The 6,282-nt window shown below is 48.6% G+C and overlaps 1 pseudogene; it reads right to left on the bottom strand.

Annotated features, from left to right (window-relative positions):
• Positions 1 to 402: 402 nt before the first annotated feature.
• On the bottom strand, positions 403 to 555 carry LOC134426073 (5.8S ribosomal RNA; annotated as a pseudogene).
• Positions 556 to 6,282: the final 5,727 nt, after the last annotated feature.

Genomic DNA, 6,282 nt, shown 5'->3' with positions numbered 1-6,282 from the left:
TTCTCCCAGCCCACGGTGATGTTTTCAACGCTGTCTCTCACTCTCCTCATCTCCGACCACCACCATACTGCGGCATGGGTGCCCCAAGGACAAACTCTGCCCCAGTGGCTCACTCCAGGAGTGGGGAGCTATGGATCAGTCCCTGAGTCTGCATATAGGGGGATGAAGGCCCTGCGCGGCAACAATGATGATGACAGCCATGACGATGATGACGCCTGCTGGGTCACAGGGAAAAAATTGAGGCCGCCAAGGGAAAAGCATCCCTTGCCAAACCCCTGACTGCCTTCCCTCTGGGCACCAGCGAGCCAGCATCGTCTCCGCTGCTGACCACAGTCAACTGGCCTGCGAGGCGACGCCAGCCGCACCACTGTGGTGGCCCCCGGACGGTGACTGATCGTCAAGAAATGCTCAGACGGGCGTAGCCCCGGGAGGAACCCAGGGCCGCAAGTGCATTCAAAGTGTGGATGACCAATGTGTCCTGCAATTCATACTAATTCTTGCAGCTAGCTGCATTCTCCATTAACGCACGAGCCGTGTGATCCACCGCTAAGTGTTGTCTGGCTTTTGGCACCGATCCCGCACGCGTGGAGGGGCTGGGACCGCTCACATGAAGCGGCCCCTTTCTCTTGTGCTGAGGACGTGCAGGCGCGTGCCTGGCTTTGACCACCCTTACTTGATAGTCAGGATTGCAGACATAGGAGATCCAGCCACACTGAACTGGAATTCTTCCTCAAACCTCCACACTATGGCGGCACTGAAGGAGATCTGAGCAGTCTGGGTCCCACCTGGTGCACCGATGTCTTCCTCAGGCACAAACTTGAAGCAGAAGCCCACGTTGGCAGTTGAAGGGCTATAGGTGAAGGGAGCATCAATATCTCCTAGGTTAATCAGTTTCACCTGCAGCAGCAAGAAAGCAAAATGGAAATACATGTGGAATCTTCCCTTCTTGTGAGTTATTGTCTAATGACGCAATTAATACCCAGAAATAGCAGACGATGCTTTGAATGGCAAAAAAATACAACAGGACAAGTTCTGCCTTGAAGTTTTCATGCAAAGCAGCGGCAACTCCACAGAACTGGAGTCCACAACCCTGGGGTTATCCCATGGACACAGAGCTGTGCACCTCTGATCAGCATCACCAAGTTCATTCAGACCTGGCCCTGAGAGCAACGTGGGCTGATTGCAGCTGCGCAGGGAATCACCCCAGAGCTGCTGCTGCCCCAGTGAGCACAGCTCCAACAGCACCATCTACTCATTCACCTTTTCCCATGTCATGAAAACAATACATTGATTATGAGGCATCAGCATCAAAATGTATAGACAGCATCATCTTTTGGTAAGAAAACTCAGCATGTCTTTGCCTCCCACAGCCAAGCTTTTGGAAGTGTCTGGCATGATGTAGTGCCTCATTTTCTACCTCTTTCAGCTGCTCTCTCTTTGGATTTTGTTGCAAACTTGACACTATTGGGGAGGAGACAAATAGGTAGAAAAATGCTTTGCTTTATTCCCAGGAACACTTTTCTCTTTCTAGAGCCAGAGATGCACCAAGGCTGAAGTGTGTTGAGGGACTGGTCAGCAAGGGAAAGAACTCCCAAGCCCTTTGCAAGGGCCAGCACTGAGCCAGGAGGCTGGATGGCTTTCCTGTGACCTGCAGCAATAAGCAGGAGACACTTGACTGGAAGCTGTCTGCAGTTGACAGAAGCTCAAAGGCAGCCAGTTTGTTCCAGCTGCTTCTGAACAGCCCAGTCCAAAGGTGTCTTGTGTCTGGCACTGCCACAAAAGCCTCTGAACATCCCTTTTTGACCCAGGCTTCGTTTCATATGCCAAGGGGTTGTTTTGCAGCAAGCCTCCCAGCTGATTCCCAAAGAAGGAACTGGGGCTTCATGAACAACAGACACACCTTTCAGACCCTCCCAGATTTCACCAGTAGATCAAATATTCCCTGCTCACAACTGCCCAGGTCGGCAGCAATTCCACACTTCCACCAGGCTTGCTCTGCCTCAGGAGCCATCAGGATCCACCCCAAGCCTTCTGCTCACGTCATAGATGTGGGGGGTGTCGATAGAAATGTTCCCAAGGTTCAGAGTAGGAGAGCTGAATTCTACCAAGGGTCCTTGGCCTTCCCCTGAGAGGTGCAGGGGCAGCCTGCTCTCACAGCCTGGGGAGAGATGTCTATCGCACTACAATCATTCCCTCTGTTATACTGGATTTTCCAGGCTGCCTCAGTGCTAGACCCTGACTCTGAGCTGGATGCAACCACCTCCTGATGCTGCAGGAAAGGATATGGACCCTCCTCTTCCCTCAGCCTTGGGGCTGACTTCTAATTTCTAACCCATTCCTTGGGCTGCTTTCCAATTTCAGCCACCAGTCTGCTGAGTTTAAAACATCTCTGCTGCCTTGTAGTGACAGGCCAAGGAGTTACAGGTATAAATTGAAAGAAAGGAAATTTAGCTTAGATATTAGGAAGAAATTTTTTACTCTGAGGGTGGTGAGACACTGGAGCAGGTTCCCCAGGGCTGTTGTGGAGGTTCCAGCCCTGAAAGTGTTCCAAGCCAGGCTGGATGGGGCTTGGAGCTACCTGCTCTAGGGGGAGGTGTTCCTGCCCAGAGGCCTTTAAGTCCATTCCATCCTTAACATACTCTGGTTCTATGCTTTCCTTCCCATGCACTTAGAGGAGCTTTGAAATCATTCAGTGAAGGCACAGAGCTCCTACAGAGTTTGGCAATTACCAAACTACCTGGCCCAGGAACACAGGACTTCGTTGCCAAAGTCCCCAACTCCTGACACTCAGCACTGTGTTCTATTTCCACAGACAGAGCTGCAAGGGCTCAATTCCCACAAAGGGAGAGAGGCAAGTGCTGGCCAAGGCCGCTCCTTCTACCAACACCCTGGGCTCAGGGGGGCTCAAACACCTCTGCTCTGCTGCTGTCTGGGCACTGGGAGGTGATCCAGGCTCAGGGAACACATTTGTAACTCAGCTCCTGCTGCCTGATGATGGATCCATGTCAAATGGACCCATCATCCTGGAGGCCAGGGGCCTGCAGGGGCTGAGTGCTTGTTCACTAAAGCTGTTCTGCTCTGCAGCTCTCTGGCCTTTGGGGGAATGCTGGCAAAGCCATGGCATGAAAACCTCTCCCTGCACTGCCTGGGCTGTTCTGGGATCAGTCAGGCACACATAGCATTCTGAGCCCTGGCCTGGCACAGGAGACTCCTTGGGAGCTGCAGGGCCAGGGGGGATGTGCCAGCACTGCCCTGCTGACCAGGGACTCTTCCCAGCACTTCCATGGGAGCCCCGTGGGCTCAGGCTGGCACCATGGCTTCACTGAGGGGGAGAGAAGCAGGGCAAAGGAGCTGTACCTGAGATGCTGCAGTAAGCCACACTTCCATTCTCCAGTGCTTCCAGGGGTCTGAAGGTCACCTTGAATTTGGCCAAACAATTTGGCCCAATTTCTCCCTCCTACAGCAGAAAGAGACAGCAAAACATTGCTCTGCAAACTTCACATTTCTTGTTTTCAACCACACTTCTGTAAGCCTCTGTTTAGAGCATTAGTAATGAGTGAACAACACAAGGAGCCCAAGGAAACACTCCAAACCCATCTCAACACAGCGCTGGAAGCTCTCAATGCTCAGCTGTTCAGCTGCCACTCTCCACAATATTCCTGCTGCTCTGACAAAGGCTCTTGGTCACATCATGCTGCTGTCAGCTACAGTGGGATGCAACTGTCACTGTGCACTGGTGGCTCTCCACAAGAAGAAGGGAACATGATGCCTGTCTTGGGTCGACTATATGATGCTTTTATCCCAAATCGTCTTGTTCTGTTTATGCTGAATAATAAGTTTTGCACCTTTAAGACTTGTTGCAGAGAGTGAAGGGGGGAGAGAAGAAGCAGCAGTTTGTTTTCAGACACTGCACTCACTCCTCCACATTCCTGCTCCTGGACTGCATTGTGTGTGGATGGACAGACAGCGGGACAGAGCTCTCCTTTGCTTTTAGTTAATTTAGCTTGCTGAGGCAAAGAAGTTCCCTGGACTGTGGGGTTTTTTTCCCTTTTCTTTGGACCTGTTCAAAACTGCTCTGGACTGAACACCAGAAGAGCACCGACAGCTCCACCTGTGGCCACTGGGCTGGGCCTGGTCTGCCACATTTCCAGCACTAGAGGGACTGATCAGAGACTTAGTGAGCTGAGCTGCAACCCAGGGAGGGACTTTCTCAGTTTGTCATCTCTTTTGGAGCAGCAAGGGGTTTTATTGATTAATACTGTTTAGGGTTTATTGTTTAATAAACAGGTTTTTTCCACTTCAAGGAGGTCTTTTCTCCAGGACCGGTTGGGGGTAGGGGCCGATTGAATCTGCTTTCCGAGAGGAGCCCCTTTGGGGGGTTCTCTCCCAAATTTGCCCGGAACCAGAACCTTAGAAATAAAAATATTAGTTTAACCTGTATTGAAAGAAAGCAGAGGCTGGCATTATTCTAGGGTTTACTCCAAGATGAGAAGGGATGTTGCACTGTGCAGACATCAGGCATTCATTGTCTCTCACAATGCCATGTCGACGGAAGGGAACCAGGACATCATTTTGATCATCATAGGCTCAATTTTATTGATCAGTACGGCGGGTTAAATACAGTTAATAATGAGCTTCATACATATTGCAAAAGTTGAGCTTAGGATTGGTCAGCTTACATATCAGCACCTACGCCTACTTCTACATTCCTATGGTTCTACTTTTGATACTTTCTACATATTCTTAGGATATATTCAGGACTAATCTCAACTCCCTATCCTCATGTTGCAGCAAGGTCACTGCTGACTTTTCCTTTCAGCTTGCTGACTGCTGACTTTTCTCCTTCAGCTTAACCAGTGGCATTATATCAGTGTGGCCTTTCTCAGCTAACCAATTATTAATAATGCTCTCCACATTTCCCCCGTTTTCTTCTTGTGCAAGGAGATTAGTTTGCCATGTTTTTGCTATTGTACGGCTGACCATGTTTTGGATACAGTTAAAGATACAAGGCAAAATAAGCAAAAACAGTAAAATTACACCCAGCAGTCCTATAGCATAGATCACAAGGTTCCTCAGCCACGGTCCGAGTCCCAGGCCTTTAAGCCATTCGTCAATTCCTAAACCGTCTTCTTCCTTAAGTTTGTGAAGTCCCTGTTGTAATTCTTTTATCTTAGTGTGAATGGACACTGAATGATCAGACAGATTCATGCAACACATTCCCTCAAACTCTTCACATCCATGCCCTTGTGCTAAGAGCAAAAAATCTACAGCAGCTCTATTTTGCAAAACAGCATGGTTAATACTTTGCACGTCTGCAGTTAGCATGTCTAGGATTTGTGATGTCTTGTTCAGCTCATCCCTTGCCCAGCATCCTAATTGTTTTGCTAAATTCATGGCTTTATTGGCAGATCCTCCTGGTAAGATAGTTGAAACCACCACCTGTTTGAATGTGCCCCAAAACCGTGGATCTCCTATCTTGCTGCAGTCTAAGTCATGTATGCTACGTTTTCTCCTGTTTGAATTTTGACTCAGCTGCATTAGCAAGGACACATTAGGATGAAACAGTGACAATTTTCCCAAAAAACAGGGCCCACCCTGTGGTTTAGCTGGTATACCATTCCATGCCCTGTCTCCACAAATCAAAAATATTCCTGTGGGTAATTTCATTGGTGCTGTGATATTTGTGCCGTTACATTGACTGTAATGCTGTGGAGAGAATTCACTCACATTCAGGGATGAATCTAGGGTGGCCCATGTTTCTTTAGGTTGGTTTAAATTCTGAGCACCCGAAAGTTTGAAGCTAAACCATCCACCAGCTGTAGTGTTAGATATGCTGGCATTTGTACTTCCAAAAAGATCCAATTCCTCAGGAGGAGAGTGCAAAGAGGTGTTAAGTGATTGGATTAGTAAGCATTGACGATAGCCATCACTCTGACCTGCAGTATACCCCTGTTGCACCGGCAATGTGATGTTTGACATGTTAGACATACATAAGGTTTGATTGTTTATCAAACTACAAAATTCTCCAGGAGACCACACCGGAAGTCCCACCAGGCATGTTCGAAATGGGTTAGTGACTCCTCCAAGGCTAAGACAAAGTGATGATTGGTTAGTTTGATTAGCAAGTGTTACCCATAAATTTTCCCTTGGTTGACTAAAGTGTGTTACTCCTACTGCTTCACTTGCTACAGCATTGAGCAGTATTACAAAAACAAACCTCATTTTTCTTTCTGCTTGCTTTGCTTCTCCTTTTCTTCCTTCTGCTTACGTTGTTTTTTCTTT

This window comes from Melospiza melodia, chromosome 17, assembly GCF_035770615.1.
Source record: "Melospiza melodia melodia isolate bMelMel2 chromosome 17, bMelMel2.pri, whole genome shotgun sequence".
Lineage (NCBI taxonomy): Eukaryota > Metazoa > Chordata > Aves > Passeriformes > Passerellidae > Melospiza > Melospiza melodia.
Note: the sequence above shows the minus strand (reverse complement) of the source record. Positions and strands in the feature narration are given on the sequence as shown.